The sequence below is a fragment of the Chelonia mydas genome, chromosome 10, assembly GCF_015237465.2.
Source record: "Chelonia mydas isolate rCheMyd1 chromosome 10, rCheMyd1.pri.v2, whole genome shotgun sequence".
In the NCBI taxonomy this organism is placed as follows: Eukaryota; Metazoa; Chordata; order Testudines; family Cheloniidae; genus Chelonia; species Chelonia mydas.
Window position 1 is genome coordinate 26,876,483 of NC_051250.2, and position 10,187 is coordinate 26,886,669.

The 10,187-nt window shown below is 41.1% G+C and overlaps 1 protein-coding gene across 35 annotated transcripts in view; it reads right to left on the reverse strand.

The window, feature by feature from the left end:
• Positions 1-9,296: 9,296 nt before the first annotated feature.
• Positions 9,297-10,187, reverse strand: part of RBFOX1 (RNA binding fox-1 homolog 1) — a 2,389,987-nt gene continuing 2,389,096 nt past the window's right edge. For all 35 annotated transcript variants that reach the window (XM_037911685.2, XM_037911680.2, XM_037911681.2 and 32 more), the window contains one exon: positions 9,297-10,187. This exon is cut by the window's right edge. The gene's annotated coding sequence lies outside the window, so the exon portion shown is untranslated.

The window sequence follows — 10,187 nt, forward strand, 5'->3', positions numbered from 1 at the left end:
ATTTTGGATATGGCCTGACCATAAAATGTGCATTGCAAGTGGCTTCCCCCATACAACATTTTATATAGTCATTTAACAGCTGGAAAGGCATGTGGTCCTTCTAGAAGTTGGAGACTGGCACTGCTAGGGTTCACTCCTCAGCATAGTTCTTCTGGCACCCTCTGAGGCACTCTGCAGAAAGAATGGCTCTAAGATGTCATTTGAGTGGTGTTCCTCTACACTACTCCCTTTCCCCCTGCCTCCATCCCTTCTCTGCAACATGGCGGTAACTGTAGAGTTTTAACCTAAAGTGACTATTCCGCTTTCTAAGAAGGGCTATGCATGAGTCAGCGGGAACCTGTGGCACATTTTAGCCAAATACAGGTTGTTACGCTTTTATTGTCCAGTCTTTTTAACCTTTTGTGCAATGCGAGGTATTGTAACACATGAGGAGAGTCCTTGACAAACAAGAAGTTATTAAAGCAAACTGCCTTCACTGCCAAGACCAGGCCAAGTTTTAAAGAAAATGCTACACAACCTCATGCTGTATTATGGAAATCTAGTGCTTCAGAGGTGACAGTGTAAATGCCGCTATAAAGAGTTTGGATAAAACAGGCATTTTCATTTGAATTTCATTACATGCATTAGGTTTACATAATAGGCCAATGTGTGATCGTCACACTGTAGACGGTATGCTAAAAATATAGAGTCTAATTCTGGTTAAGCCCTCTGAACAACCTGTAACTCCACATGATACGAGACTAAATTATCCTAGTTTTTACAATTACATAACCATAGAGAAACCCCCTAAATCTCCATGTTGCCTTTTTCGAAGATTTTTCAATTTCAGCTAAAATGTTTAACAGTGCTCAGTTCTGTAGAAAAGGCTCTAAGTGAGGGCATACCATTGTTCATTGGGCTGTCAGAAGATGTTCTGTATTACTTGCTCTCAGTTTTTAGTGGAAGCTTCCTTTATTGGAGTAAAAGAAAGGAGAATCCGACCCTACAGGTTTCTGACTGAATGTACATTAAGAATGACTGGTGATCTGGGCATCATTCCAGTCAAGCAGATGATCAATTACAAGCAGTTGAACAGGGTAACGTTTTCATTACCTTTTCTCAAAGACCATCAGTTTTGATCCTACTACATATCAGGCTTTTCTTCACAACATGAATAGGCTTCTCACAGAAGTCGATTTGCTTTTGATAATTGAGACATTAGAAAAAAAATCAGAGTTTTCAGATTATCCTTAACCCAACCTAAGCACCCTGCTTATAAAACAAAATGTACAAGAGTGTAAGATCTGCTACAGTTCTTATTCTGTACTTTGTGTATGTAGGAATGAAAAACAAGAGACTATTGGGCCAAATCTATAAACGCTATAAATTGTCACCGGGGTTGGAAGCAAAGTCCCCTGGTACAGGAGCGTTGTAGGGCTGACATAAAAAATGCTACTCTCCCCACTCCACCATCAACCTTTCCATCAGCTCCCACAAGTGCTGCTGTAGGGGTTCCACCAGCGACAGTAGGAGGAACAGCTGTAGCACTCGGCACTACAAAAATGTTAGACGTTCTGGGACAGAATCTGGGCAGCACAAAGCCAGGCTTGCACCCTTATGTTCCCCCAGCCTGTCCTTTCAGTGCTTCAGCTCTTTGCAGATGCATCACAAAGCCTGGAGCCAGCATTTTAGGTAGCTACATGAATAGGCAAGCACCCTTTTAAAAGAGAGTTTTCTTAACTTTCCTTCTATGCAAGAAGTGAATTTACTTTGACAACATGGATAAGTACTAATGTTACAGCAGTGTTCTGTGCTTCCTGTTTGCCCCATGCTTACTAACACTGCTGCTAAAATAACATGTATTGTCATTCTAGACACTCCCTAAATGTAATACCTTGATGCCTGTAGTACTGTATTTGATGTTTTGTGACTCTACATTTCTCCTGTGATCTCATTACTTGTTTTAATAAGTGACTTTCTTTCATTAAGAACCTCAGCCCAGATCCCCTACTGCAGTGTTGGTTGCACCTTGGGGTGGGGCATAGGTGGGTTTATACCCTCTTTTTGACTTTCTCCCCTCCCTCCCCCCGCCCCCCCCCAATCCCAGGGCCTGCCAGGAGCCATGTTAGCTCCCGGTGAAAGTTACAGCAGCCCTAAAGCCACTCTAATTTGCATCAATACATAGCTCCCAGCAAGCCACACTATTGACCAGGATCATCTCATCTCATGCTTGCTACTTGCCCAGCCAGAGAGGGAATGGGACGGCGGAACGGCAGATAAGGAATTTTCAGCTGCTGTCTCTTGTGGCTTCTTTAAAATCCCCTTCGAGCCACAGAAACAACAGAGGAGTTAGGATAAGCCTGTGCTCTGGCCCTCTTATTTAACAGATATGGCAGGGGTGGAATGGAGAACAGCTGGTTATTGGCATGAAAGATACATAAATCAACCAAATGCAGCTGTTTACTAGGCTCTATGGCTTGGTTACAAATGTTTCACATTTCAAATCTTCCTAGTCAATTTGTTTTCCTTCCTAATTTTGATAAATGTATCTTTTCTTGCATTTACAGGGTCCAGGTCATATTATGTGCCTCCTACACACACACACACTTGGAAAAGCTGAATTTATAAATCCCCAAACACCTCAATTTGTATTTCTTATTTCTGATTAAAGCATGTTACAAATATTGTTGTGACAGGATCTCTGTTGCAAGCCTGTGCCTTAGAGAAGAGATTTTTTTTTTTATGTTCTCGGTTGCTGTAGCAGAAGGGCCCAAAGCATTAGAGCATGGGCTTCCCCTGTGCCTTCTCTTCTTGGAAACCTTAAAGTGATCTCTCTAATTCTCTTAGGCTCTGCTGACTCAGAGCAAAATTCCCCAGGTTTCTCTAGAATAGGTTCCCTCAGCAGGGGACACTGGGTCATCTTTTATAGTAAGTAAGTTTTTTTTTTTTCCCCCCACTGTTAAATATAATTCCAGCAATATAGGGAAAGAAGTACAGTAATGGGCTTTATATTGTAGCTTTGATGCAACTGATTCATGTTATAGGGGACCAGATAGTCTCCTATCCTGCAGCATGCAAGCTTCTCTGTGGGAGCACAGCTGGGACTGGCCTTCATGACTTGGGGTGAAGAGGAAGAATAGCCTATTTACCCTTCAAATTGGCTTTGTCAGCACAAATTTACCTTCCTTGTGTCCCCACTCGAAAATGTAAGTGTCCAAGCAGGGAAGACCACAATATGCAGTCTCTGGCAGCTGCTACCTCAGGAGTCTTTTTTTCTATTGCTTGCAATAACTCTTTTTGATTGATTCAACCTGAATTTAACCTATTGGTTGCATGGGGTTTAAATCAGCATTGAACCTGGACTAATGGCTCTACCTTAAAGAATTTGAACATATCATTGCATTTATTTTTCTGGCATCTTGATGCTCTTGGTGTTCAGGCCCTTAAGTCATCAACATTAGTGATGGTTCCACTCTAGACCAAGTTTTAACTGGAAAAATGTTAAGTTCTTCTGCCTAGTATAAAATTGAAGTTGTTTCTTCAACTTAACCTAACAGTTTATTTATATAATGCAATCATGTTATATGAAGACCAGAACTTGGGCCTTAGTTATTTGTGAAGCTTTTCAATGTTCTATAGCATCCATTTATCTTCACTACAAATGTGTGACCTAGTCACATGCACCCATCTGTTACTTATCAGTTATCTGGTGTACTTGAAGTATCTCTTCTCTGTAAATGGAAATCCATGTGTCTTATACTTTAATGCAATAACAGAATATTGTTGTTGGATACCACAGGTGAAATACTGGTTTTACTTAAAATCATAGAATACCAGAGTTGGAAAGGACCTCAGGAGATCATCTAGTCCAACACCCTGCTCAAAGCAGGACCAATCCTCAATTTTTGCCCCAGATCCCTAAATGGCCCCCTTAGGGATTGAACTTTCAACCCTGGGTTTAGCAGGCCAATGCTCAAACCACTGAGCTATCCCTCCCCCCTTAAGTGAGTGGCAAAACTCCCATTGACTTCAGTAGGGCCAGAAGAATTTCATCCCGTGTTTTTAACTTTCTGAGCCCAGCCTTTTTGACTATCGTCCCTGTGACACTGCACCCCATATACTTCATAGAGATCTTATGATATGAATATGGCATAACTATGATGATTCATGCAAGATGGATCATGTGAGGTATCATTGGAAAGGTATGTACTGACTATGATTATCTGATTTGTATGCCTGTAACATTTCTATATCTGAAGTTGGGAATATTGATTATGTAACAATTTACAACTGTGTTTTGACCTGGGGAATGCTCACCAGACAGTAGGCAATCAGCCTGGATGGACCATTAGGGAGAACAATAGGACTCTGAAGATGCTAATCTTCCACCTACCTAGGATGCTGCTTTGACACTGCAGGGTCATGGCACACGGTACTGTACCCCATCTTGGCCTACTAGTATTTTTCCACTAATGGAGGTGGGAACCAAACTGGGAAAGAGAGGATTCCCACCATATGTAAATCCTATTTAAGGCAGGGAAGTGAGCTAATCAGGGAGCTTTCTTCACTGAATCCCCACCCACGATGACTGCTGAGAACATCTTAGAAACAAGGAGGGAGGGGAGAAGAGCTGAGCCAAGCCCAGCCTGAAAAAGGTGTCTGGCCTGTGAATGAAATGCCTAAAACAACATTTAGGGTAAGCCATTACTACTTTTAGCCAGTTTCTTTAATGTATTGAGCTTAGTTTGCATGTTTGTTTTTGTTTGCTCAGTAATCTGCTTTGACCTGTTTGCTAACCCTTATAATCACTTAAAATCTACCCTTTGTAGTGATTAAACTTGTTTTGTTTATTCTAAAACTCAGTTTGTGGAATTCATAACTGGGAGGGGCAGGGGGAAGCTGTGCATATCTTCCTCCACACTGAAGGGAGGGAGTGAATTTCATGAGCTTACACTGTACAGACAATAGAATTTGGTGTGTGCACTTGAGTGCTGGGCAATCCCCAAGCTGATTCTTCCCATGCAGAGCTGATATCGGTGTCTGTGTCTTTCTGAAGTGTGGTGTGTCCCTACCTGTGTGTGTGCTAGAGGAGGCTTGAGGGCCTGGCAAATCAGGACAGGGTGAGGGAGCCCAGGCGGATGGAATGGGCAGGCTCAGTGGGACGCCGGTACATCAGGTGACACCCCAGAAGTGGGGGGGGGGAGGGGGCAACCCATCACACTCCCTATTTTTAAGTTTCATTATGGCTCAATAGCTCTCATATAATTTCAAGTTCTATACCAACGTTTGGGTTCAGCCATACCCACTACTCTTGACACTACAGTATGGCTATTAGGGATGGGTACTGCATGATGAAAGGTGCAGACTTTCAGAGGAAAGCTAAAACAGTGATCCAGATGGCAATTAAAGATAGCATTTTATGAAAAATTGAGCTCCCATTGTTCGGATCAACATTTTCTCCCACACCCAATCTAAGGCCTTGTCTACATGGGGATATAGACTGGAACAGCTATTGTGGACTAAGTGACTTTTAATTCAGGCATAGTGTGTGTACACTGGGAGGTAGTGCAGAATAACGTAGGGCAGGTCTACATTACGGGGGTCAGTTGACCTAAGTTATCCAACTCCAGCTTACGTGAATAATGGAGTGGGAGTCAAGATAGCTTAGGTAGACCTTTTGCAGTGTCTGGGTCGATGGGAGAAACTCTCCTGTCGACTTACCTTATGCTTCTCATTCTGAGTACCGGAGTCGCTGAGAGAGCCCTCGGCAGTTGATTTAGCAGGTCTTCACTAGACCCGCTAAAATGACACCCCCCGCCTCCCCCAGTGGATTAATCCCCCGGTAAGTATTTAACTCTTTGCTTTGTAAGGTGCTTGGAGGATAAAGACAGCCATAGAATCAAGGTTTAGTTTGTTTTTATTCTGCAGATACGTCACTGGAACAATGTTTTAAAGGGCTCTCATCAACTTAAAAACGACACTGCTTTCTAAAAATGTAAAAATAGTATATTTAAAAAGCGCCTGAGATTATTGTAACTAAAAGAAGAAAAAATATATATCTTTCTATTGTAAGTTTGACGATGGTGAATTTGACAGCACTCTGTATATAGTCAGTCTCACTGTTTCACCTACATTGCAAGTCACTCAGATTCCTCTTTGGTTTGTGCGGAAAGAGGAGAGAAAAACATTTTTAAAAGTAGAAACATATGATTGTAAAACTGTATAAATAGGCACAGGGAATTCAGAAGCAGCTGTTGGACCAGAAAATACTTTTACCTTTTTTTTTAATTGACTATATTTCAAGCTGATGATGCCCCTTTAAATATTACCCAGGAATACTGGATATTGGGGTGGGCCAATACTGCACCCCATAAAAAGCTGCAAGACAGTTAATGGTATGCAAAGCACTAGATAAATTTATCATTAGAGAGTTATAAAAGGTGCCAGAAGAAAAACTTCGCTTTCAGAGAGACAACAAACTGCTCTGCTGGGATGCAAATAAAAGTAAAGAGAGGACTATTCACCAGTTCTGTCAAGACCTGGCACACAGCTCAAACTATTATAAGGGGTTCATTGCTGCCCTTTTGTGGTAGATGAAGCATCAAGGTGAATCTTTAAAACAGTCTGTAACAGTCATTTTCAGAAAGTATTTCAATGCCTTCAATCAATCATAACCCCCAAAACAAGTTTCCTTTCCCACTCAAGCAAGGGTACTCCTCCTCCCCCCCCCCCCCGCCCAGGAAAATGAGAACGTTTTATTTTTACTCTAGGGAGGAGAACATTTGCACAGACTGTTTTTTGCGACAGTGGAAGTGATATAAATGTTGCAATCCAAAACAGAATATACACCCCCCCACACACATCCAACAGACCTTCAAACACCACTTGGAGGAGTGTGTGTGTGTGTGTATGGGGAGCAATACAACAGCACTTCCGACTATGGGCACAAACTCATCAGAGACAAGAGAAAATGTAAGGCTTTTTCACCAAAGAAGGGGAGTTAAATTCTAATCAAACCAGTAAACAAGCAAACACATAACTGACGTCCCTTTAGAGATAAGAGATGGGCTGATAAATATACTGGTGCAATTATTAGGCTATCTAAAGGGATTAAATTTAAATGTTAGATGGTTGGTTTGCAACAATTAAAGTTGTATTAGGCTAAAAATAGCCTGAAACATGTATGTATTGCAATCTCAATGTCTCCTTTGGCTTTTACTGTCTTTGCTGTTGTTCAGTTTTACTTATATTTGAATGTACTGTTCAGTAAATATATGCTTTAAAAAAATTATGTTCTGAAATGACAGAGCATGTCTGAGATGTTTTGTCTCATGGGTATCTGCCAACTCGAGCGTCACCTGCGCTCCCTTGCCCTCATTCTATTTTTCCATTTCCTACTCAGTTTTTATACCAACTTATTATTGGTTTAGGTTTTTCCTAAAAATCTTATTTAAATAGTAATGTAATCATAGAATATCAGGGTTGGAAGGGACCTCAGGAGGTCATCTAGTCCAACCCTGAACTCAAAGCAGGACCAATCCCCAATTTTTGCCCCAGATCCCTAAATGGCCCCCTTAGGGATTGAACTCACAACCCTGGGTTTAGTAGGCCAATGCTCAAACCACTGAGCTCTCCCTTCCCCTTCCCTTTGTAATCAGTACAATGTTTTATATTTGTATCTTACCAAATGAATGGTGCGTGACCAAGCCAAGGGCAGCACTGTGAGTATATACTGGGATAAATGGGGCAGGGATACCAGGCAGGCCTCCAATGGTGTCCCGTCTTCTCTGTTTCTGAAATTGTTGAAGCAAATGGTGTCCAGTACCACCCTGTGCACATGTGCATCCTCACATTCTTTCTGTCCTAATTCACATTTCTCTTTCCCATTCTTATCCCTCCCTAGCTCTTACTCTGCTCATTTATTGCCCACAAAAATGACCCCTCCACTGACTCAGCTCCCCAATCAATACTGAATTTCTGTAGTTTCCTCTTCCACCCAGGGGCTGGGGATTTTCTGTTTCTCCCCACAAAAGCTATGGGTAGAAGTGTGGCAGCATGAAGAAGTAGGTAACATTTCTTAAGAAGGTGCTAGGTTCTATTTATCTTCTCCTTGCTCACCAAAGACAGCAGCCTAGGGCCAGAGCCAGCTACTTAATTACTAGGCATACAGTATTTAGCTTTGAGCTCTCCAGGGGTCACCCTCTTCCCCTGATAACAGGCCTGAAGAAGAGAGCTGTGGCGAGGCTGGCTGAGAGAGGAGTCAGCTAACCTATGCTGGCATTCACGTTATGTGACAAGCGGCAGCTAAACTGCTCAGGCTCATTAGGAGTCCTGTACCCCTTGCTAAACCCAGGCCTGGGACAATGTAACTACCTTCCCTCCAGCCCTGACACCGATACTAGAAACAGCATAATGGAGAACCCTCCAAAAGTGAAGCCGTTTTGCTAGCAGCGTAAGTTGAATAAAGTACTCTTCCCTTCCTGTCCTCTGCCCTGTGTAGTGTTGCTGTGCACTGTTCACCCGTTGCCTCATTTCCCCAGTGAGGTGGATGCAGGTCAGCATAGGTGCTGGCACGAGGGGTGCTGCTGCTGCACCCCCTGACTTGCAGTGGTTTCCATTATATACAGGCTTTACAGTTTGGTTCAGTGGCTCTCAGTACCCCCACTGTGCAAATTGTTCAAGCACCCCTGCAGGTCAGTGGTGGGCGGAAGTGATACCCTCTAGTTTGTAAAGCACTTTGTGATCATTTTCAATGAAAGTCATCATGGAAAATGTCTGAACTTCCTTTTTTCTTGTTGACAAATATGATTTTTCCCTGTATGCCATGCAGTGGAGGCTTCTTTATGGAGAAATGTGTCAGACACAGTACTGTAGGCATGCCTTATTTTATTTAAAATAGTCTAAAGAACTTTCAGCTCACCACACTGAATTTAATTACTCCTTTCATTTAAACAGATAAAGAGCTGTTAACCATTGTCATCACTGATGTATAGGTACAGTGTGTACAGTATGGCTCTGGAAATACCTTTAACCAACAAAATAAAAAAGGAAAAGCAAAACGACTTTGAACACCAACTTACTTATACCTTTTCAGACTAAGCTTTTATTTTTGATATTACAAACCATTTTTCTTTATTCACAAACCACGGTAGTGATATAAACACTAATTTCTAAAGACAGATATACACATTTCTGGGTTTGCAGTTCTTTTATCCGTTTAGAAGTCACTATATTCCACACATAGTATTAATCATTTTGTTATAATTCATATTATTAAGTTATTTATATAAGTGAACACGTTCCCAATATATATCGTAAAAAAATTCCAAACCCTTTTCTTACACAACTATTTCAGACATACATTTTAAAATGACTGACTTGCACGTTGTAGGAGTTTTCAAAAAAACCAAAAACAAACAAAAAGTTCTTTCAATCTGGGCTGGCACCCTAACTCTTTTCAAGGTGGGTTGTTTTTTTGTTGTTGTTGTGATAGATTAAAATGCTACACTATCATGGGGAGGGTAGAGAGTGTAGAACCATATAATGACCATTAAAATTGCAAATAAATTCTGTTATTCCCCACATTAGTCATTTTATGTGTGTGATTTCAAAAAAGATGCATTTTTCATACTTAGAATTGAAAGCATAATATTTGGTAAATGCTTTTCAGAAGTTTTGCCTCAGTGTTTGACTACATTTATTTAAAAAAATCAGGAAACTTGTCTTTTATACATTTGGTCTTAAATGTGGGGATTGAAATCATAATGGCTCATTCCCTCACTAGCAGAAATAAATGTTATTGTCCACCCCCCCTTTTTTTAAAACTATTTTAATATAGTTTCTCTTTTCTGTTTTTAAAGATAATTTTTTTCATTCTTAGATATAAATGCTACAGAAACTTTGTTTTCAAATCTTGTGAAACTTTATTGATGGTTATTGTTCAACTGATCATACTGCATGCACATACGATGACAAAGAGAAAGCCTGATCACAAACACTTTTTTTTTTTTTTTTAAAGCAGAGTTGTTATAGCAAGTTGGCAGGTTCACAGCGGTGAGTTGATAATTTACTAAAGTGCTCGCCAATAGGCACGCACAGTACACATGAGGATATAACTATCTGCAGCAAAACTGTGGCAAGACAGTTTCCGGCTTTATTTATTTAAATACAAAAACAAGAAGACCCGTGACAAACACCCCAACTTAGGT